Source organism: Nycticebus coucang, chromosome 20 (assembly GCF_027406575.1).
Source record: "Nycticebus coucang isolate mNycCou1 chromosome 20, mNycCou1.pri, whole genome shotgun sequence".
In the NCBI taxonomy this organism is placed as follows: domain Eukaryota; kingdom Metazoa; phylum Chordata; class Mammalia; order Primates; family Lorisidae; genus Nycticebus; species Nycticebus coucang.
This window is the reverse complement of record NC_069799.1, coordinates 11,461,474-11,485,480: the sequence shown is the minus strand read 5'-3', so window position 1 is coordinate 11,485,480 and position 24,007 is coordinate 11,461,474. Positions and strand designations below refer to the sequence as shown.

At 42.8% G+C, this 24,007-nt stretch overlaps 1 pseudogene; it reads right to left on the bottom strand.

The window, feature by feature from the left end:
- Positions 1-20,534: 20,534 nt before the first annotated feature.
- Positions 20,535-21,893, bottom strand: LOC128572440 (dual specificity protein phosphatase 7-like; annotated as a pseudogene).
- Between the last annotated feature and the right edge of the window lie 2,114 nt (positions 21,894-24,007).

Genomic DNA, 24,007 nt, shown 5'->3' with positions numbered 1-24,007 from the left:
AATTAGGCATTTGTGAATTATAAAAGCGTATTTTCTTGCCTATATACATATTACCCCTATGTATAAGGGTTTTTCATAATTTCTTACCTATAGTCTTAATTTCATTATCTGCTTATTGTTTGAATCTATATCATTATGTGAGATAATTTATTTGAGAGTAATTTTTTTTGTTTGTTTGTTTGTTTTTGAGACAGAGCCTAAAGCTATTGCCCTGGGTAGAGTGCTATGGCATCATAGCTCACAGCAACCTCAAACTCCTGGGCTCAAGCGAGTCTCCTGTCTCTGCCTCCCAAGTAGCTGGGACTACAGGTGCCCGCCACAACGCCCAGCTATTTTTTGGTTCCAGCTGTCATTGTTGTTTGGTGGACCCGGGCTGGATTCGAACCCGCCAGCTCAGGTGTATGTGGCTGGCGCCACTTGAGCCACAGGCGCCAAGCCGTATTTGAGAGTAATTTTAAAAATATCTCTTTTAGGAAAAATATATATATATCTCTTTTAGGTAGTCTTAAAATTTTTAAATGTGGTGTAAAATATAAAATTGACATCTCAGACATTTTTAAGTATAGTTTAGTAGTGTTAAGTATATTCATTTTGTTTTGGAACAAATTTCTAGGTCATTTTTTATGCTAACAAAAGTAAAAATGAATGCTTATCCATTAAACAACAAATTGTCTTTTTCATATCTCTCTCTCCTGAAGAATACTACTTTACTTTTTTGTTTCTCTTAGGTTGATTTCTTTAGATATTTTATGTAAATGTAATCATACAATGTCTTCCTTTGTTAGTCTTTTATTTTTTTAATATTACGTCCTCAGTTTTGTGTTGCCTTACTGTAATATGTGTCAAGAATTTCTTTATTTAGGCCTCTCTGTCTACTTCCCATAGCTGTAGAGGTCCATTCGTTGTCTCTGGCAGACATATCTTGCTCTGTATGTCTGTATCTCACTCTGTAAACCTATCTCTCTCTTCCTCGATAAACTTTGTTTCACACTTGCCTTTCAAAAAAAAAAAAAAAGAATTTCCGGGCGGCGCCTGTGGCTCAGTGAGTAGGGTGCTGGCCCCATATGCCGAGGGTGGCAGGTTCAAACTCAGCCCCCGCCAAACTGCAATAAAAAAATAGCCGGGCATTGTGGCGGGCGCCTGTAGTCCCAGCTGCTGGGGAGGCTGAGGCAAGAGAATCGCGTAAGCCCAAGAGTAGAGGTTGCTGTGAGCCGTGTGACGCCACAGCACTCTACCCGAGGGCAGTACAGTGAGACTCTGTCTCTACAAAAAAAAAAAAAAGAATTTCTTTAAGGCTGAAGATCACCCTGAGTAAGAGCAAGATCCCATCTACAAGTAGAAAATAATAGCTGGGCATGGTAGCACACACCTGCAGTTGCAGCTACTTCAGAGGCTGATGCAGAAGGATGGCTTCAGCCCAGCAGGTGGAGGTTGCATTGAGCTGTGGTCACACCACTGCACTCTAGTCTGGGTTAATAGCTTGAGATTCTGTCTCAGAAACAAGGGCTGAATAATATTCCAACATAGGTATATCCCCTATTTTCATCATCATCTCGTGCACACACAAAGGGACACTTGGTTGTCTCCAGGTGTTACGTTTTGTGAGTAATGCTGCAGTGTTCCTGGTTGTGCAGACATCTCTTTCACATCCTGGTTTGAAGATGGCATATTTTGTGTCAAGGATGTAATACCAGACGTGTGCTCTTGCTTCCATTGCCTATTCATTTGGTGGCATATCCAGAAAATCATTTCCCAGACCAATTGTAATAGAATCTGCTTTTTTTATATGCTTCCAGGATTTTTTTTTTTTTTTTTTTTTTTTTTTTTTTTTTTTTTTTTTTTGTAGAGACAGAGTTTCACTTTATTGCCCTCGGTAGAGTGCCGTGGCCTCACACAGCTCACAGCAACCTCCAACTCCTGGGCTTAGGCGATTCTCCTGCCTCAGCCTCCCGAGCAGCTGGGACTACAGGCGCCCACCACAACGCCCGGCTATTTTTTTGTTGCAGTTCGGCCAGGGCTGGGTTTGAACCCGCCACCCTCGGTATATGGGGCCGGCGCCCTGCTCACTGAACCACAGGGGCCGCCCCCCAGGATTTTTACAGGTATAAGTTTTACGTTTAATTCTTCTCCATTTTCTAAATTGACACATTGTAATTATACATATTTATAGGATACAATTTGGTGTTATTTATGTGTTTGTGTGTATATATGTAATAATCAAATCAGCATATTCACTGTATAAATCACCACATGCATTTATTTTCTTTTTGTGGTATTATTCAAAAGCCTCTTTTGTAGCCATTTTGAAATACACATGTACAGTGCCTTACTGTTAATCATCATCATCTATCATATAGTAGAACAAGATCAGTTGTTCCACCTTTTTTTTTTTCTAAGACAGTATCATACTGTTTCCCAGGCTAGAGTTGTCAGCCTAGCTCACAGCAATCTCAAACTTCTGGGTTCAAGCAATCCTCCTTCCTCATCTTCCTAAGTACCTGAGACCACAGGCACCCATGACAGCACCAGCTTATTTATTTATTTATTTATTTATTATTTTGGGGGGGACAGAGTCTTACTATGTCACCCTGGATAGAGTGCCATGGTGTCACAGCTCACAGCAACCTCAAACTCTTAGGCTTAAGCAATTCTCTTACTCCACCCTTCCAAGTACCTGGGACTACAGCTATTTTTTTGTTACAGTTGTCATTGTTGTTTAGCAAGCCCCGGCCAGGTTCGAACCCGCCCCCCCTTAGTGTATGTGGCTGGTGCTGTAACCACTGCACTACAGGCACCGAGCCAACACCAGGTTATTTTTGTATTTTTAGTAGAGGCAGGTTCTTGCTCTTGCTCAGGCTGATCTCCAACTCCTGAGGTCAAGGGATCCTCCTGCCTCAGTCTACCATAGGTTGGGAGTATAGGCGTGGGCCACCGTGGTCAAGCTGGTCCTCTTTTCTAATTGTAACTGTACTTGTTAACCAACCTCTTCTGTTCCCATCTCCTCCATCAGTTTCTGGTGACCATTCTGTTTTCAGCTTTTATTATATCAACTGTCTTTTAACATATTACCAGATTCCGCATATAGATAAGATTTTGCCATGTTTATTTTTCTGTTCTATCTTATTTTACTTAACATACTATCCTCTATGTGCATTCATGCTGTTGTAAATGAGAGGAGTTGTTTTTTTTTTTTAATGGCTGAATAGCGTTTCATTCTCTATATAACACATAATCTGGAACCATTTATCTTTTGTGGTACACTTGGGTGGATTTCATACCTTAGATTTTATAAATATCACCATGATAAACATAGGAATTTAGATATTTTTCTTTTATTTATTTATTTATTTATTTTTGAGACATGGTTTCACTTTGTTACCCTCAGTAGAGTGCGGTTATGTCATAGCTCACAGCAACTTCAAAATCTTGGGCTCAGGTGATTGTCTTGTCTCAGCCTTCTGAGTAGCTGGGACTACAGGGCACCCATCACAACACCCAGCTATTTTTTAGAGATGGGATCTTGCACCTGCTCAGGCTGGTCTCAAACCTGTAAGCTCAGGCAATCCACCTGCCTTGGCCTCCAAAAGTGCTAGGATTACAGGCATGAGCCATTGTGCCCATCTTACCTATTTTTCTGACATACTGAATTTTTTTCTTTTGTGTATATACCTACTAGTGAATTTGCTGCAATTAAAGTAGTTGTATGTTTAATTTTGGGTGGAACCTCTATAGTGTAGTGGCTGTACTAATTTATAGCCCCACTAACAGAGCATAACTATCCCCTCTTCTTCACTTTCTCATCAACTTGATTTTTTGTTCTTTGATTATGGCCATTTTAACTGATACGCATTGTCATTTGGACTTAACATTTCCTTGAGGATTAGTAATATGGAGGAACTTTTCACATACCCATTTGTAATCTTTATGTCCTATTTTGGGAAATGCCTGTTGAGCTTTTTCATGCTTTTTAAAAATATTTCAAAATATATACTAAAGGGGTACAAATAATTTTGGTTACATGGATCACATTTATAATGCTTGAATCGTGGTTGCAACTGTGCCTGTCATCCATATGGTGTTCACTGTACTTGTTAGGTAGGTTCTTGCCTATCTTCTCCTGCCCATCCCCCAGATTGACTTCCTTTGGGTTTGACTCCCCTCTATGCACATGGATTCTCATTGGAGAGTTTTGATTTGATAGTGAGTACATGTGGTGTTTGTTTTTCCATTCTCTACGTCACTTAGGATAATGATCTCCACTTCCATGGAATTAATTTTCTTAATTAATTCACTTAGGATAATGGTCTCCACTTCCATTTTGAGTTAATTTTTGTGAGTGGTGTAATGTACAGATCTTGGTTTACTTTTCTGCATGGGGTTGTTCAATTTTCCCAGCACCATGTATTCAATAGGAATTCTTCCCCAGTGTATATTGTGTCTACTTTATTAGAGATCAGTTGGCCGTATGTGGATGGTCTTACAACTCAAGTTTATGTTGTGTTCCCTTGAGCTTAAGTATTTCTGTGCCGAGACCATGCTGTTTTGGTTACTGTTGAGTTGTAATATAAAGTTTGGTAGTGTGATGCCTCCAGTTTTGTTCTTTTGTGTGTGTGTGTGGTTTTTGGCCAAGGCTAGGTTTGAACCCACCACCTCCGCCATATGAGACCAGGGCCCTACTCCTTGAGCCACAGGCGCCGCCCTCCAGTTTTGTTCTTTGTGGATAAGATTATTTTGTCTGTTCACACTCTTTTCTGGTTTCAAATGAAGTGTAGAATTAGTTTTTCTAGATCTGTGAAAAACGACTTTGGTACTTTGATGAGGATAGCATTCCATGTTTAAATCACTTTAGATAGTATGGACATTATAACAGTGTTGATTCTGCCATTCCATGAACATGATTGTTTTTCTATTTTTTGCATCTGTGATTTCTTTTTCCATAGTTTTGTAGTTCTCTTTTTAGAGATGTTTTACCTCTTTGGTTAAGTATATTTCTAGGTATTTTGTTTTCTTTGTAGCAATTATGTATGGTATTGAGTCTTTGATTTGATTCCCAGCTGGACTGTTGCTGGTGTATTGGAATGCTAGTGATTTGTATTCATTGATTTTGTAACATGAGACTTTGCTGAATTTATTTGTCAATTTCAGGAATCTACTGGTGGAATCCTTAGAGTTTCTAGTTATAAGATCATATTGTCAAAAAGTGATAATTTGATGACCTCTTTTTTGATTTGAATAGCTTTTTTTCCCTCTTTTTCTTTCTTTCCTTTCGGTTTTTTGTTTGTTGAGACGGAATCTCACTTTGCCGCCCTTAGTACAGTGTGGTGTCGTCACAGCTCACAGCAACCTCAACCTCTTAGATTCAAGTGATCCTCTTGCCTCAGCCTCCCAAGTAGCTGGAAAGCAGGTGCCTGCCATAACACCCAGCTAGTTTTTCTATTTTTGGTAAATGAAGTTTCGCTTTTTTTATTTAGGCTGATCTTAAATGCCTGATTACTTGCTTCAGCATCCCAGAATGGAGAATTACAGGCACGAGCTACAGCTACCTGCCTACCTTCATTTTTTTCTCTTGTTTATATGCTGTGGCTAAGACTTCTAGCAGTATGTTAAGTGTGAGTGATGACAGTAGGCATCCTTGTCTTGTTCCAGTTTTTAGTGGACGTGCTTTCAACTTTCCTCATTCAGTATGATGTTGACTGTGTGTTTGTCATAGATGGCTTTCGTACTTTTTCAAAATTTTGAGACAATGTCTCTGTCACGGGAGGCAGAGTGCTCTGGTGTCATGGCTCACAGCAACCTCAAATTCTTGGGCTCAAGAGTTTCTCTTGCCTCAGCCTTCCAAATAGCTGGGATTATAAATTCCCACCACAATGCACATATTTTTTTCTCTTTCCTATTTTTTTTTTGTAGAGACAGAGTCTCACTCCATCACCGTTGGTAGAGTGCCATGGCATCACAGCTTACAGCAACCTCCCACTCCCGTGCTTATGTGATTCTCTTGCCTCAGCCTCCCGAGTAGCTGGTACTACAGACAGCTGCCACAATGCCCAGCTATTTTTGTTGTTGTTGTTGCAGTTTGGCCAGGGCCAGGTTTGAACCCGCCACCCTCATTATGGGGCCAGCACCATACCCACTGAGCCACAGGCACCGCCCGTCTTTTTCCTATTTTTAAATAGAGACAAGGTCTCCCTCTTGCTCAGGCTGATGTTGAACTCCTGAGCTCAGGTGATCCCCCTGCCTTCATCTCCCACAGTACTAGGATTCTAGACGTGACCCACTGGGCCTAGCCTGATTGCCTCCTTTTTTATTTCTGATTGCATTTATTTGGGTCCTTTTTCTTCTGTCCTGGTTAATGTAGCAATAGATCTATCAATTTTGTTTATCTTCTCAAATAACTGTGTTTTGGTTTTTTGATCCGTGTTAGTTTTCAATTCCATGTGGTTCTGCTTTGACCTTGTTATTTCTTTTCTTCTGCAGGCTTCAGGTCTGGTCTGCTCTTCCTTCTCTAGGTCCTTAAGATGTGTCATTAGATTTTCATTATGATCCTCCTGTCTTTTTGATGTACACGTTGAAGGGTGTGTATTTTCCCCTAGAGACTGCTTTTGCTGTATCCTATAAATTTTGATAGCTTATGGGATATCTTGATAGCTAAAGAGAGTCATTCGGTTCAAGTAATCTTTTTCATTTTCATTTTTATTTATTTATTTTTTGTTTGTTTGTTTGTTTGTTTTTGGCCAGGGCTGGGTTTGAACCCGCCACCTCTGGCATATGGGACCGGCGCCCTACTCCTTGAGCCACAGGCGCCGCCCTTTCATTTTCATTTTAATTTCATCATTGATCCAATAATCATTCAGCAGCAGGTTGTTTAATTTCTTTGACTTTGTGTAGAATTGTGTGTTTCTGGGTCATCCAGGTGGCTCATGCCTGTAATCATAGCACTCTGGGAGGCCGAGGCGGGTGGATTGCCTGAGCTCACAGGCTGGAGACCAGCCTGAGCCAGAGTGAGACCCCACCTCTAAAAATAGCCAGGCGTTTTGGCAGGTGCCTGTAATCCTAGCTACTGAGGCAAGAGCATCGCTTGGGCCCAAGATTTTGAGGTTTTATGAGTTATGACACCACTGCACCCTACCAAGGGAGACAAAGTAAGTCTCTGTCTCAAAAAAAAAAAAAAAAAAATTGCGTGTTTCCATTGGAGTTGATTTTTACTTTCATTCCTTTTTTTTTTTTTTTTTATTGTGGGTGTTTGTTGAGATTTTTTTCCTGGATGTCTAAATCTCTGGCTAGACCAGGGACGTTTTCCTCAATTATTGCCTCATTTTTATTGTCCGGCCCTGGAGCATGTTCTTCACCCACAGTGATGTCTATGATTCTTACCTTTAGCTGGTGGTCTAGGTTCCGGACAGTGCCTTGTTTCTAGAGGTCCTTGGTGTGGTGCTTTTCTCAGTTGCTAGTTGTGTGTAGCCTGTAGCACTGGTTAGCTATGCATATGAGCACGTTCCCTGTATTTCTTTTAAAGAGATGATGGAGTCCTTTGAAATCCTTTCTTCTTTCCAAGCCCCATCTTTCATGCATTTTTAAATTAGTTATATTTGTTTTGATTTTGTGGAATTTAACTTTTGAGTCCTTTTGTATATATTATGGACATTAACTTTTTATCACATGTATAATAAAAGATAGGGCAGCACTGGCTCAGTGGGTAGGGCTCCGGCTCCATACTGAGGGTGGTGGGTTCAAACCCGGCCCCAGCTGAATTGCAACAAAAAAATGACCAGGTGTTGTAGCAGGCGCCTGTCGTCCCAGCTACTTGGGAGGCTGAGGCAAGAGAATCACCTAAGCCCAGGAGTTGGAGGTTGCTGTCAGCTATGACATCACCGCACTCTACCGAGGGTGATAAAGTGAGACTCTTTCTCTTAAAATAAAAAACATCATTTCATACATTTGGAAGCACTGATATTATGTACACGTATGCTAATTTTTGTGAAAACTGACCAGTGGACCACATCAATTATAATAACACCCTTTTTGTAATTTGTCACAATATTTTTGACTGAGTCTCTGTCACTCCCTCTGGTGTGCAGTGGCAGGATCAAGTTCATTGCAGCCTCCCAACTGCTAGTTTCAGGTCATTCTTCTTCCACAGTCTACTAGGCAGCTGGGACTACAGACATGCTCCACCATTCCCTGCTTGGTTTTTCAGTTTGTTAAGAGATGGTGTCTCTCTGGCTTGGCACCTGTGGCTCAAGTGCTAAGGCACCAGCCACATACATCTGAGCTGGCGGGTTCGAATCCAGCCTGGGGCCGCCAAACAACAATGACGGCTGCAACCAAAAACTAGCCAGGCATTGTGGCAGGTGCCTGTAGTCCCAGCTACTTGGGAGGCGGAGGCAGGAGAATCGCTTGAGCCCAGGAGTTGGAGGTTGCTGTGAGCTGTGATGTCACAGCACTGTACCCAAGGTGACAGCTTGAGGCTCTGTCTCAAAAAAAAAAGAGAGATGGTGTCTCACATGTTGGGCAGGCTGGTCTCATACTTTTAGCCTCAAGTATTTTTCCAATCTCTGCCTCTGTAATCACTGAGATCATAGGCATGAACCACTATGGGTGATGACAATTGTTGATGTCACTTGTGACAATTATTGTAATATGTATTTTGTCTGTGATGGTATTTGACTTTTCATTCAATATTTTTAACCCATTTTTTCCCTTAACGGCCCACATGTCCATAGATATAAAAAGGTGTTTTTGTAGAATAACAGAATTGAATCTTGTTTTTTGGGTTTACTCAGCTAAAGCTGTATCTTTTGATTTAATTTCTTTATTATAAAATGGTTACTGCAAGGAAATGATTTGTGAATACATGTTTATTTTTTTGTAGGTCTTCTAGCAATTTTGTTTCTGTTTTCCTCTCTTACTCTCTTTTTGTTTTATTGATTTTTGTATTGACCTCTTTGAATTTAGTTGTAGTTTCATTTGTTTGCCTATTTGCTATGGGTATTTTCTTCCTTTCTTGAGTCAGAGTCTCCCTCTTTTGCCCCAGGAAGAGTGCAGTGGCGTGATCCTAGCTCACTGCATATTTAACTCCTGGGCTTAAGTGATCCTCTTGCTTCCTGCATAGCTGGGACTGCCAGTACACACTGCCATGACTGGGTATTTTTATAATTTTTTTCTTATGTTTGATTGTGATAGAGGCTTGTTCTTACTAAGGTTAACCTTGAACTCTTGACTTTAAATGATCTGCCACCTCTGACCTCACAGAGTACTAGGATTGCAGGCATGAGCCACCACACCAAGCCACTATAGGTATTTTCCTCGTGGTTACAATACATACTACACATGGTCTTTAAAAGGTATAACAATTTATTCTATGTTGGTAACTTCTATTGCATACAAAAACTCAGCCTTTTCCCCTGTATTAATGTTTCAAAATATACCTTTTTTGTGCATTCATTGTGCCTCTTTTAAGATTTACAGTTATTTCTAAGGGTTTGTCTTTTAAAAAGTCTGTATCGGGGGCGGCGCCTGTAGCTCAGTGGGTAGGGTGCCGGCCACATACAATGAGGCTGGCGGGTTCAAACTTGGCCCAGGCCAGCTAAAACAACAAGGACAACTGCAACAACAACAATAACAACAAAAAATAGCCCAGTGTCATGGCAAGCGCCTGTAGTCCCAGCTACTTGGGAGGCTGAGGCAAGAGAATTGCTTAAGCCCTAGAGTTTGAGGTTGCTGTGAGCTGTGTGTGATACCATGGCCCTCTACCAAGGGCGACATAGTGAGACTCTGTCTTAAAAAAAAAAAAAAAAGTCGATATCAGAGCTAAAAACATTCTGTATGTCATCATTTTGATAATACTGCATACTATTTGTGTGTAAACATCTTTGATCAGAAACATTTAGGTTGTTACATAATTTTTGGTGCTATCTACCATCATTTTATGTTTCATTTCTTTTTTTTTTTTTTTTCTGAGACAAAAGTCTCACTTTATCGCCCTTGGTAGAGTGCTGTGGTGTCACAGCAACCTCCAACTCCTGGGCTTAGGCTATTCTCTTGCCTCAGCCTCCTGAGTAGCTGGGACTACAGGTGCCCACCACAACACCTGGCTATTTTTTGTTGCAGTTTGGCCGGGGCTGGATTCAAATCCGCCACCCTCAGTATATGGGGCCCGGCATCCTACCCACTGAGCCACAGGGGCCGCCCAAGATCAGTCTTGTGTAGAGCATTGTAAATGTATTACATACCACCATTCACTAATTAGCTTTTTTTTTTTAAAGTAAACTCATAAATTTCAGAACTCATTGTGAGAAGAAAATACTTGCCAAGTTCTTTTTACTGTTATTTTTTAATTTTAATTTAATTTTTTTGTGACAGAGCCCTCTGTAGAGGAGTGCTGTGACTTCATAGCTCACAGTAACGTCAAACTCCTAGGCTCAAGTGATCCTCTTGCCTTACCTTTCTGGTCCCTGGGACCACAAACACCTGGCTATTTTTATAGATGGCATGTTGCTCTTGCTGGTCTTGAAGTCTTGAGCTCAAGCATCCACCTGCCTCTGCCTTCCAGAGTGCTGGGATTACAGATGTAAGCAACCTTGTCCGGCCCCTTTTTACTGTGTTTTGATCAGAGAGCAGATACTAGATTTTCAGATTCTGTTGAAAGAGTACATAATGAATAATTAGGACATAACTGTTCTTATTAATAAAATTATATAATTTTTAATATTTCAACACTGATGCATAATAAATAAAATGTTATTCAGGCATTAATCTTAAACTATTCCATTTATCCAAGACTGGGGTTAACATATGGATATAATATTTTACTGGGTGACGCATGGTATGATTTCTTTAGTAATCATTTTTTCCTCAGGACTTCCAATTTCTATAATTTGGAGACTGGGTGGCGGGTTCAAACCAGCCCCGGCCAAACTGCAACAAAAAAATAGCCGGGCGTTGTGGCGGGCGCCTGTAGTCCCAGCTGCTCGGGAGGCTGAGGCAAGAGAATCGCGTAAGCCCAAGAGTTAGAGGTTGCTGTGAGCCGTGTGACGCCATGGCACTCTACCCGAGGGCGGTACAGTGAGACTCTGTCTCTACCAAAAAAAAAAAAGAGACTGTTCTCAAAGTTGCTATCTTGTATTCTTTTTGACTTTTGGTAATAATTGGATTGTTATGATGGTTATAATAAAGATTATGCAGGAGTATAATTTGAAAACATTCTTTTTAGATTTTTTTCTCTTTAGTTTTTGTTGTTGTTGTTGCAGTTTGGCCGGGGCTGTGTTTGAACCCGTCACCCTTGGTATATGGGGCTGGCACCCTACTCACTGAGCCACAAGTGCCTCCCTTCCTCTTTAGATTTTAAATCTCTATAAAATTTTTCCCTCTGTTTTTGCATATGTGCTCTTTGAATCAAGTAGATGCAGGAGATTATCTTTTTATTTTCATTGACTGTAGCATACAATATAAATCTCACAGTTTATGTAATCCAATCATAATTAGAAATTAATTTAAAGATATAAGCAATTCTGTGCTGATATATTCATTTGTATTTTATTTAACTAGTCCAGCATTTCATTTCTTCCTTTTTTTTTTTTTTGAGACAGAGTCTCAGTTTGTTTTCCTCGATAGAGTGCAGTGGCATCACAGCTCACAGCAACCTCAAACTCTTGGGCTTAAGCAAGTCTCTTGTCTCAGCCACCTGAGTAGCTGGGACTACAGGTGCCCTCCACAACACCCGGCTGATTTTTGGTTATAGTTGTCATTTGTCCTTTAGCAGGCCCGGGCCAGGCTCGAACCCGCCATAGCTGTGCGTGTGGCCGGCGCCCATAGCTCAGTGAGTAGGGGCGCCAAGCCCATTTCTTCCATTTTCAATTGTAAAATGAAGCTACTTATGTGAAACATATTTTTGTTATTGTTTCTTTCTATTTTTTTTTTTTTTTTTGTAGAGACAGAGTCTCACTTTATGGCCCTCGGTAGAGTGCCGTGGGCTCACACAGCTCACAGCAACCTCCAATTCCTGGGCTTAAGCGATTCTCTTGCCTCAGCCTCCCGAGTAGCTGGGACTACAGGCGTCCGTCACAACACCCGGCTATTTTTTTTTTTTGGTTGCAGTTTGGCGGGGGCGGGTTTGAACCCGCCACCCACGGTATATGGGGCCGGCGCCTACCGACTGAACCACAGGCGCCGCCCTGTTTCTTTCTATTTTTTTAACTGACATGTTATGTACTGATTTTACCGGGCTGACTTTTTCAGGTGGAAATTGGGAGAGTTCATAACTCATGCAATAGTTTTCACATTTATATGAAAGGAATGAACACAAAGGATAGTGCTATGTATGAAATAGGTCCTTCAGACTTAAAATATTTCCATGGGAGTGAGATTAGATATGTAGGTAAGAGACTGAAATGTCCATTGTGGAAAAGTAACATTAATTCTACACGTAGTGATAGAACAGTTTTTCTCAGGCTGTACAGCTAAGTCTGAAAATAGGGAAAGGAATTCTGTTTGTTTTTTTTCTTTTCTTTTCTTTTTTTTTTTTGAGACAGAGCCTCAATCTGTCGTCCTGGGTAGAGTGCTATGGCATCACAGCTCACAGCAACCTCCAACTCCGGGGCTCAAGTGATTCTCCTGCCTCCACCTCCCAAGTAGCTGGGACTACAGGCGCCCACCACAACGCCCAGCTACGTTTTGGTTGCAGCCATCATTGTTGTTTGGTGGGCCCAGGCTGGATTTGAACTCACCAGCTCAGATGTATGTGGCTGGCACCTTAGCCACTTGAGCCACAGGCACCGAGCCAAGCTTGTTTTATTTTCTAATTATCTCCAGCTACATAAGCCTCACAGCCCTCCTTTGCCTGTGTTAGACCATATCATTGTCACTGCTACCCCCATGTCATGTTATCACATAGGACTTTGTTCTGAGGATTGGTTTGAAAATTTTGTAATGTAATGATGCTTTGTTTTTGTTTCTTGTTTTTTTTATTTGTTTTTTTTTTTGATGCTTTGTTTTTAACTGCAGATTATGAAAACTTCTTTTTTTGTTTGTTTGTTTAAAATACAAAATTGAGACCAGTTACTTGAGATGAGAGAAAAATAGTGCCAATAGCCCAGAGGATGAAAGGCAGTCAGTATTGTGGTAGATGAGGAGACAGATGAAACTTGATCATGATAAACTTCTCAGAAAGATAACTGAGACTGGGTGGTGCCTGTGGCTCAAAGGAGTAGGGCCCTGGCCCCATATACCAGAAGTGGTGGGTTCAAACCTGGCCCTGGCTAAAAACTGCAATAAATAAATAAATTAATTAATTAATTAAATAACTGAGACTAAGAAAATATGGGAAACACTTTTGAAATATGTGGAGAGGATCATAAATAATCTGACTTTAGTCACTTTGTGTCTTAGGGAGGGTGGATGAGTTAAACTTTGTAGGTATAGCTTTAAAATGTCATGTTGCAAGACCAGATGTCTGAGATGAAGGTGCTGTGGGAGACTCTTAGGGGGAGTAAGTGCACTGTACTTCAGTCACACAAATCCTAGTTTCCCAAGGGCAAAACATAAATCATAACCCCAACTTAGGTTATATCCACTGTAGGAGGTTGGCCTTCCAGGAAAACTGTCAAACCAGTCTCAGGTGCAAGAGCAGTTGGCCAGTCAGATGCAATAAGCATTTTAACCTGAAACTCCTCCTAGCTTTTAAGATTTTAAGATAGAGGTTCCCATGTTATTTTACAGGCAACATGTTTACTTTACTCAGCCTGTCTATAGGGAAAAGGGGATTATTAATTGTGGAAGTAGGTACAACAATATCCACTTTGGGATTATGTGACATTGGCAAAAATGAAATAATACAACAGGTAGTACAAAGTCAAGTTATGTAAGGTTGGCACAATTATAATCATGCACCATCTTCTGTAGGTATTTGGTGCAGCTACTATCAGTATTGTATAGTATCACAACGTGTGTGTGTGTGTGTGTGTGTGTGTGTCTTATATGTATGATGAGTAGGTAGCAGTTTAGGACTGCTACAATAGCTTAATGACCCTACTGGGTACTGTTTTGTTTTTATTAACTCTGTTTCTGTCTGCACTTTTGTGTGGTCATGCTCAAGTTGGCTCTTCCATCTGTAGTTATCAAATCATATTGTAAACAGCAAAAAAGAGTTGTATGTATCAGTATCAGAGAATGTAAGGGGTTTATTGGAAAGCACTATTTTTAGATTCAGAGAAGGCCATTTTTCTTGGCATCTATCTGTCTCATTGACTAAACCTATCCTGTCCACTTCATGTAGAAATATGTCTCTGATGCACAATTAGGTGATATGCCATGGTGGGTGCCTGTAGTCCTAGCTACTTGGGAGGCTGAGGCAAGAGAATTGCTTAAGCCTAAGAGTTTGAGGTTGCTGTGATGCCACCCCACTTTACCAAGGGTGACATAGTGAGACTCTGTCTAAAAAAAAAATTCTCATGCTTTATTTTGGTGTTTTTTAATTTTTTTTTTATTTTTTTTTTATTTTGGTGTTTTTTAAATGTCATTTGTCATTGAATAACTTATTCGTTTTTATTGATATATTTTAAGTCAAGTCTTAGAACTTAATTTGATTTTTATAAAATCATGAATTCACTTCCTAGTTTTTAGCCTGTACTGTTTTCCTATGATATTGTTATATGTAAGACTGACAACATTTCTTTTTAAGTCTGTTGTGAAATACACATATTTTAAAATTTATCAATTTAAGTATACAGTTCAGTGGCATTTAGTATATTTATGTCTTTGATGAACTTTCAATACCATCTATTCTAGAATGTCTTCTATATTAAAAATATAAAACTTTATACCCATTAAAGAATACTTTGCATTTTCCTTTTCCTCCACACGTGGCAGTCACTATTCTACTTTGTGTTTGCATTTGATGACTCTAAATACTTCCTAAAAGTGGAATTGCACACAATTTATTCTCTTTTTTGTTTATTCTACTTGACGTAATGTCAGTAAGATTCATCTATGTCAGTGACTTTCTCCTGGTGTGCTGGGAAAATTTTTAAAGATCGTTAGTTAAATTATTTTCAAAAAATTTAAAGCACAAAAGCTATATTCTTTATTGCTACTCTTCTTTCAGATCAACATAATGTAATTGTGCCACAGAAGTTTAACTATAGCTTAAAGGTTGCTGTGAGATAAAAATAATTGAAAAACACTGTTTTGTGTTGTCGCATATGTAACCTTTTTAATGTGTTTTAAGAGTTAATCACATTCTATGTGCATATTTTATTTATCCATTTATTCATTACAGAACATTTGGGTTACACCCCCCTCTTGGCTTAATGTAAATATTGCTGTTATCAGCATGAATATATAGTATTTTTTCAAGAGGTACACGCCCTGAAGTGACATTGGTAGATCATAACAAAGTTCACTTTGAAGTTAGTCTTCCACCCGCGGAGGGCAAGGTTCTTAGTATCTCCACATTCTTACCAACATTTATTATTTTCTTTCCTTATGTTACTTTCATTAAGGCATAATTGATAAATATTTTTGTAAACATCTGAAAATTAAAAGAGAAGATTTCATAAATTTATTTTTTTGCATTCCTTATATTTTATTTTTAATTTCAGATTAATGTGAAGGTACAAATAACTAGGTTACAATGTTTACATTTGGTAGGTAGAGTCCCCCTTGTAGTTGGGTACCGCAGCCAAGAGGTGTGCTATATACCCTTACATTGTGCCCATTAAGTGGGAGCACATCAATCCTCCTCCCATATTTCATAAATTTAAATTATATGACATTCTGTATAAAGATACGACAGTTTTACAAATATATATAAAATTTATGGTTTTAATTATTTTTATGTGTCCCATTTAGTGGTATTAAATACATTCACATTGTTGTGAAGTTATCATCTCTCTTTCTTTCTTTCTTTTTTTTTTTTTTTTTTTGAGACTTTGTCGCCCTTTGTAGAGTGCCCTGGTGTCAGAGTTTACAGCAATCTCAACCTCTTGGGCTTAAGCGATCCTCTTGCCCCAGCCTCCCAAGTAGATGGGACTACAGACACCCCCCACAACGCCTGGCTATTTTTAGAGGTGGGGTCTTACTCTGGCTCAGGCTGCTCTCGAACCTGTGAGTTCAGGCAGTCCACCCACCTTTCCTCCCAGAGTGCTGGGATTATAGGCATGAGGCACTGCACCTGGCCTGGACTTATCATATCTATCCATATATAATGTTCTAAACCTTAAAATTGTATAACTATACTTAATACCATAGAAGTTTTTGTGCTTAATCAAATGTACTTAATACCATCTGAGAAATATTATTAAAATCAGTCTCTGCGCTTGTGGCTCAAGTGGCTAAGGCGTCAGCCACATACACCTGAGCTGGTGGTTAGACTCCAGCCTGGGCCCGCCAAACACCAACAATGGCTGCAACGAAAAAATAGCTGGACGCTGTGGTGGGTATGTATAGTCCCAGCTACTTGGGAGGCAGAGGCAGGAGAATGGCTTAAGCCCAGGAGTTGGAGGTTGCTGTGAGCTGTGATGCCACAGCACTCTACCCAGGGCGACAGCTTGAGACTCTGTCTCAAAAAAAAAAAAAAAAAGATTATTAAAATCATAAATTTTAAAATATATTTTACCATAACAGAAGAAATCAGGCAATCAAAATATATGTACATACAGTGGTATGGAAAAATATCAGAATAATGTACAGAAGATATTAGGGGTGACAGTATACATATCATATAAATCAATTTATGTAAAATCTAAAATCCAAATCAAACTAAGGTTTTGACAACTAGTTACAGATCGAGCAATCATCTCCAAACAATGATAAAATTTGAATAAAATATTCAGTGATACGGAAACAATTTTTTATGTGGTAAATACTAGTGTTTTATTTGAGCTGTGTTTACTACAGAGAAAATAACATTTGAAAATTAAGTTCAGGGTGGTGCCTGTGGCTCAGTGAGTAGGGCTCTGGCCCCATATGCCAAGGGTGGTGGGTTCAAACCTGGCCCCAGCCAAACTACAACAAAAAAATAGCCAGGTGTTGTAGTAGGTGCCTGTAGTGCCAGCTACTCGGGAGGCTGAGGCAAGAGACTTACCTAAGCCCAAGAGCTGGAGGTCGCTGTGAGCTGTGATGCCATGGTACTCTACTGAGGACGACAAAGTGAGACTCTGTCTCTAAAGAAAAAAAAAAGAAATTTAGGTTCAGCGCTCTTTCCTAGAGAAACAATACTATTCAAAGAAATACAGCAAAAACTGGTGTCCATAATGCTCATTTATAGTTTTGTTGAATAACTTCATAAGATGTGTGATAAAAAGGAAAATAAAATTCTACACAAGATAAAAATAAGGCAATGGTGGGTGGCGCCTGTGGCTCAGTCGGTAAGGCGCCGGCCCCATATACCGAGGGTGGCGGGTTCAAACCCGGCCCCGGCCAAACTGCAACCAAAAAATAGCCGGGCATTGTGGCGGGCGCCTGTAGTCCCAGCTACTCGGGAGGTTGAGGCAAGAGAATCGCTTGGGCCCAGGAGTTGGACACAGGAGTTAGAGTGCTGTGTGAGGCCACGGCACTCTACCGAGGGCCATAAAGTGAGACTCTGTCTCTACAAAAAAATAAAAATAAAAATAAGGCAATGGAAGGTGTTCCCAAGATGTCCAAAAGGTTTCAATTACCAGGAAAGAATTGAAAGCTTTTATATGATAAATATGTTCATCAGAATAAGTCAGAAAAAATATTCTTTTCATTTTTTTATTTTTGAGACATGGTTTCATTTTGTCACCCTCTGTAGAGTGCTATGGTGGCACAGCTCACAGCAACCTCAAACTCTTGGGCTCAAGTGATCCTCCTGCCTCAGCCTCCCTACAGGTGTTCACCACAAGACAACACTCAGCTAGTTTATTTCTTTTTGTAGTAGAGACAGAGTCTTGTTCTTGCTCAGGCTGGTCTTGAATGCCTGAGCTCAGATAATATACTCTCCTTGGCCTCCCAAAATGTTAGGATTACAGGCGTGAGCCACCATGCCTGGCTTCAGAAAAATAGGTCTCATTTTGTGCTTGGGTTGAGTGCTGTGGGGTCATACCTCACAGCAACCTCAGACCCTTCGGCTCAAGCTATCTCCTTGCCTCAGCCTCCCAAGTAACTGGGACTCCGCCATAGTGCCCAGTTAGTTTTCCTATTTTTAATAGAGACAGGTCTCGCTTCTGCTCAGGCTGGTCTCAAACTGGTCTCAAACTCCTGAGCTCAGTCATCCACCCACCTTGGCCTTCCAGTGTGGTAGGTCAATTTCACACCTGTGGCAAGATTTTAATCTGTTGCCCAAAGGGATCCCTGAAAGCCACCCCTGTGAGGTAAGATGCAGTGGGGCAGAGTTTCTGGGGCCTCACTCACACACTGAGTGCTGCTCCATCAGGGACCCTGGCCTGACCGCTTACCCCCCTGGGTCCCCACGCAGTCCTGACACCTGATAGAACCAAGGTTGGAGAAGGAACAAAACTGGAGGAGGGGAATGGAATCCATGGCTTTGTTCTGTAGATATGGAGGGTGGGATAGACAGAGCCTCACACCCCTTTCACCTGGTCCATCCTTCCTCAACCCCGCCCCTGCCCTAGGGTTGATGGGCACAAGTTTCCGGGCAGTAGAAGGCATGGGCAAAATGAGAACTGGGCAGGCTTCAAGGGGGACAAGGGGGCTGGGAGACGCAGGTGGACCAAAGCAACAGCCAGAGCCAGGGAAGAATGTGGAAGCAAGGTTGGCCCCCCACCATATGGAGTAAGAAAAGACCATATGGTCAAATTAAGTGTCCCAGTGGAGTCTTTATTAGCCCCCACGACTGTCTCTACAATCTCAGAAAAATAGTGAGAGAACAGTCCGAAACAACCTGGCTTCAAGATTTTTATAGGTTCAAAAGCAAGCAAACTGGCAAGCAGCAGACCAACCCTCCTTTACAGAAGTAGATCTAGTAATTAGCAGAAAGATAAACAATTCTCACAGCATTAATTTATTATCTTCTCTGTCCTGGTCTGGGGGTGGTGATGGTGGCTGGCCCCATCTCAGAGTTAGCCCCTTCAAAGGCTGACTCTTAGTACATAAGCAGACAAATTCGGTTAAGTATTTTAATTCTCTTTTCTCCATTCCTTCCTACTGCCCCCAGGTCCACTACCTCCGCTCTTTGCTAAAGAAAAAAATACTAGCCACAGTCCAACATAGCAGATAGGGGAGGAGGGAGGATTGGAGAAATGGAATGAAAGTGGGCAAAGTTATTTGCTCCTCTACTGACTTCAAAATACAAAGTCTGCCTCTTTGGCGCCCTCCCAACAACTTTATTTATAACCTTCTTTGGCGCCCTCCCAACAACTTTATTTATAACCTTATAGCTGCCTAATTGCTAACCGCAGTATGTTTCAGATCTCCTCAAGACATTTTGTCTCTGGGAAGGGGCTCCTACTGTCTTTGTGTCAGTCACGCTACCTGGTCAGCAGAAAACAATTTTAACAAGCAAACGTTGTAACAAGCATGGAATCAGACCAGGGGAGGGAGGTTTCATGAATCCTTTCTCTCCCTCTCACCACCACCTAAGCTCTCCCCAGCCACTGGGCCTCCATTCCCAGTTACAGAGAGAGATGCCCTCCTAGGAGCTGAGCCCAGAGGCTTCATGTTACTGCTTGGTAGTCCCCTGCTGCCCATCTGTAGCAGGATGGTGGCAGAGCCCCAGACTCCCCATCTTTTGCCTCAGAGACGTCTATAGGGACCCCCAGAGGGGAGAATGGGATAGCTGAGATTGCAAAGACCAGCCTTCCAGCCCATCAATCACAACTTGCAGCAGTCCTCACTGCCAAGTGCAGTGCCAAGCTGGACTGGGCCAAGGGTGAAAGATGGCACAACCGGGGGTCCCAACACCTGGAGAGCAGGAAGCCACCCCTTCAAGAATGGTCCACTGAAGAAACGGAGGCTTCACACATGTGCAAGACGCATTTGGTCCAGATCAACACAGCATTTGTCTTTTCCATAAAAAACAAAAACAGACATAATTGTTTTCTGTAGAATGAAAAACAAAACTGAGAACACTTCTCTCTCTCTGTAGGATCAAGAAAGGGATGAAATACTGGTTTATACAATCAACTACTGCATGTAGCCTGAAAATAACACTTCTTTGCAAACAGAAGAAACATCAAGAAGATCTAGAACACACTTTGTGCTCCAGGGAGTTTAGATTTACCTGCCAAAGGTAAAAAGTCAAGTCCATGAATATGTCTTTCAAAAGTAGCCAAATTGGCAGGGCCATCAGCAGAAAGGAGTATCCTAGGAAAGAATGAGGCCATATTGGACTCCCAAAGCCACACGTCTGAGAGCTAAGGCCTCTGCAGCAGAGGGAGGCCCTGCCTGTGGCCCTGCTCCCACGGATAGTAAGTACACTCACTCATTGGTTAGCCTGGGCCTCTGGGCACAGGTGACATCTGTGGATTCCTTTGGCCTGAGGCAGCAGGCTTGGGCCCTCCCACGTGGCCCTGTGGAGGGCTGAGCGAGGGTGTGGTGCCATGACCAGAAGGTGCCAGGCCTCACATGGACTGAAGCGTATTGAGTGGGAACAGGTTGTGGTTGGTGGGTGTGGAGAAGCGGAGCTGCTCACTGGGCAGCATGGTTATGGCAGGGGCTGCTTGGCCCCAGCATCCACTCAAAGTCCAGCAGCTGCCCCATGAAGTTGAAGTTGGGGGAGATGTTGGACTTTTTCCTCTTGACGATGTCATAGGCGTCATTGGGTGACGGTTCATCTTCTGCGTCAGCCAGGCCACAGTGACTGTCACTGAGTGGCTGATGCCTGCCAGGCAGTGCACGAGGACACCACACTTCCTGGAACAGGCCTCCTCAATGAAGTTGATGGCCTCAGGGAAGAACTGGGAGAGGCTCTGGCTCCAGTGGTCAGAGATGGGGATATGCTTATAGGTGAACTGGCCACTCTGCTCCAATGCATTGGGTAAGTTGGGTGTGACATCGAGGAAATACTTGATGCCCTACTTACCAAGCACGTCCAGGTTGGTGGAGTCCTTGGAGCAGCCGAGGTAGAGGTAGGGCAGGATCTGGACAGGGAAGGCTGGTTGGCTAGATGGCATCGGGCTGCCATCTCACTCAGTGGCACTGCTAGGCAGCTCTGCAGTCCGAGCTGATGCCTAGGCCCCCCAGGCCCAGCACAGAAGTGGGGGCAAGCTACTGGGTGAGGAGGAGCTATCCACCTTGGTCTTGCAGGGCTCTAAGTACTATGGAACTTGTTGAAACCAAGTTGTAGGTAGTATCACTGGCAGCTGTCATCACACAGCAGCTGAGCACCGAGGCTGGAGCACTGGGTTCAGGCAGCCACTGGGCCATGGCCCACTGGGCCGTGGGCCAAGTAGCACAGTGGCCACCTTGCAGAGTGTGGGGAAGCACTCATTGTCGGGTGGTTGGGGAGGATGGAGCAGATGGGCAGGTTGCCCTAGCGCAGAGGGTGCAGCCTGAGGCCCCAGAATGGCTACATTGATGGCAGTTTCAGTGTGCGATGACTCGATGAGCCCGTGCGGTCAGCAGTCGAGCAGGGTGGATTCTTCCTGGCCTTGCCACTTTAGGGCTTGAGCTGTAGCCTGGCCAGTTTATGGGCTCTGTCCCGTGCAGCTTGGTAGGAAATCTGAGATGTTGCTGATGGTGTTTGATGGGGTGGGCCCAAGCCAGAAACACCTGTGGAAGCGGGTTGTTGTGGTCGACCAGCAGGTTAGGGAGACAGCTGGTCTGAGGACATGCCCCTCCATAGCCCCCTCCCAGCCCTGGGCTCCTGCCCACCTGCAGTTGCCTTGGGCCCCTGTTGTGGTGGCACTTCAACAGAATTGCCCCAGAGTCAGAGGCCAGGCAACCCCACCCACCGGCCAGGTAACCCTACCCACCTGCATCCTGCCCATTTCACATCACCCAGTGATGCTAGCCTGCAGTCCCTCTGCCAAGGAGAAAGAATACCTCAGAGGAGGAGGCACGAGTTCATGGGGAAGGTGACATGGGCTAGGGACAGGCCTCTTGTCTCAGCAGCATCAGAGGCCACAGAAACCCATGATGTTGGGTCCCAGGGAAAAAGACTCGTTTTGCTGAGGGGTATCTTTCGTTTCCACCAAGAAAAAGGCACGCCGCAGAGCAAAGTCCTTGCCTGTGCTTTCAGTCCATGGCTGGTCCATCTCAAGCAATGACTGGTGGCCCCACATTCTGTTCTTGGATTTGCAATGCAACCGGGCTACCACCACCAATGCAGCCTGCGAAGTGGGTAGGATGTAGGTGGGGAGGGTTGCCTGGCCGGTGGTTCTGGGGCAATTCTCTTCAAACACCACCAGAAAAGGAGCCTGAGACAATTGCAGGTGGGCAGGAACTCAGCGCTGGGAGGGGGCTGTAGAGGGGCACAGCCAGGCAAGAACAAGGGGCTGGGAGGGGGCTGTGGAGGGGGGCTAACAGGCAGGGACAGGGGTCTGGGGAGGGGCCGTGTGACAGTGAGGTTGGGCAGGGACTGGGGGCATGGAAGGGGACATAAACTGGCAGGGGTGGTCAGAGACCATGGATGAGAAGGGGTGGATGACCAGAGGGGAGGAGGTGGCATCAGGACAGGAGAAACATTGGTTTGCTGAAACAAAGGAGATAAAAAACCAGATGAAATGTTACATCTACACAAGCCATCACAGAGAGATCAAGGAACATTCAATATATATGGATGAGAGAAATGTTACTCTAAAACAGCTCCATTAGATGTCATTCCAACTATGTGACATTATGGAAAACACAAAACTACAAAAACAGTGAAAATCTCCATAGTTGCCAGGGTCTGTGGACCAACAACAGATAAAGTGGTAAGATAAGGGGACTTTGACAGCAAGGAGAGCGCATCATGTGAGGACTCAATGGGCAATAGGGCTTTGAGCGTGTCACACTTGACAGAAGTGCCCAATGGCGGAAAGGGTGAACACGAATGGAAATGATTCTTCTAATCAGGTATCAAGGTTTGGATTAATTGTAACAAATGTAATCCAGTAAGTGAAGATGTTGTTGACAGTTGCAAATAGGACATGGGGGAGAGAGGAAAGAATGATAAGGGAACTCAGATCCATTTTGATGTCAATCCCAAACTCTTCTGGATGAGATGATGCCTTTATTAAAAATCATCATTTAGCACCATTGCTTCAAGCAGATATTTTCAGGGATGGGGGGAGGACAGGGTCTCACTCTGCCTTCGTGACTAGAAAGCTAGAGTGTGGGTGGTGTCATCATAGCCCACTGCAACCTCAAAGTCCTGGGCTCCAGTGATCCTCCTGCCTCAGCCTCCCAAAGGGCAAGGATGACAGGCATCACCCACCAAGCATGGCCCAGCGAGGTATTTTGATACCAATGGTCAATAATCAGGTAGTATCTATACATGAGTTTGAATTATTGGCTGCCAACGAATGTGAATCAATCTTGACTTTCAAATGTACATTGAATTGTGTGGTGGCAGCAACACTTATGATGAGGAAAATTAAAATATTGCTCCATGAAAAAACACAGCTTACACTCTTCATAGGTTTGTCTTACATATGAGACACCAAGTAATCCCCAATCACTATTTTTAATAACCTTCATGGCCACAATAAGTTTTTCAAGTGACCAAAATTTATGCAGTACAATGCTCTGCTCTGGGGGAGGAGGGGGTCCTGTCAGCAAAGAACATGGTTAGTACCTTCACAAAAGGGAAACCTGCAAGCATCTTCCTGACAGAAGTCCAGAGAGAACTAGTAAAAATCTATCCTGAGTTTGAACGTCTGATCCCATTATTTACTGACTTCCAAGCAGAGCCTTCTGACAAAAGCTGGGTTTCAGGGAGATCGTGGGTTCAGGGAGCCTGTGTGGGCCATGCCTTCATGGAGATGAGACCACATAGAAAGGCAGCAGAGCAGAGAGACTGGGAGCAGGGTGCTGGTAGTGCAGAGTGAGGGACGGGGTCCAAGCCCATTGACAGGCACCTACACCTGAGAAGGTCATGAGATTCCTTGCA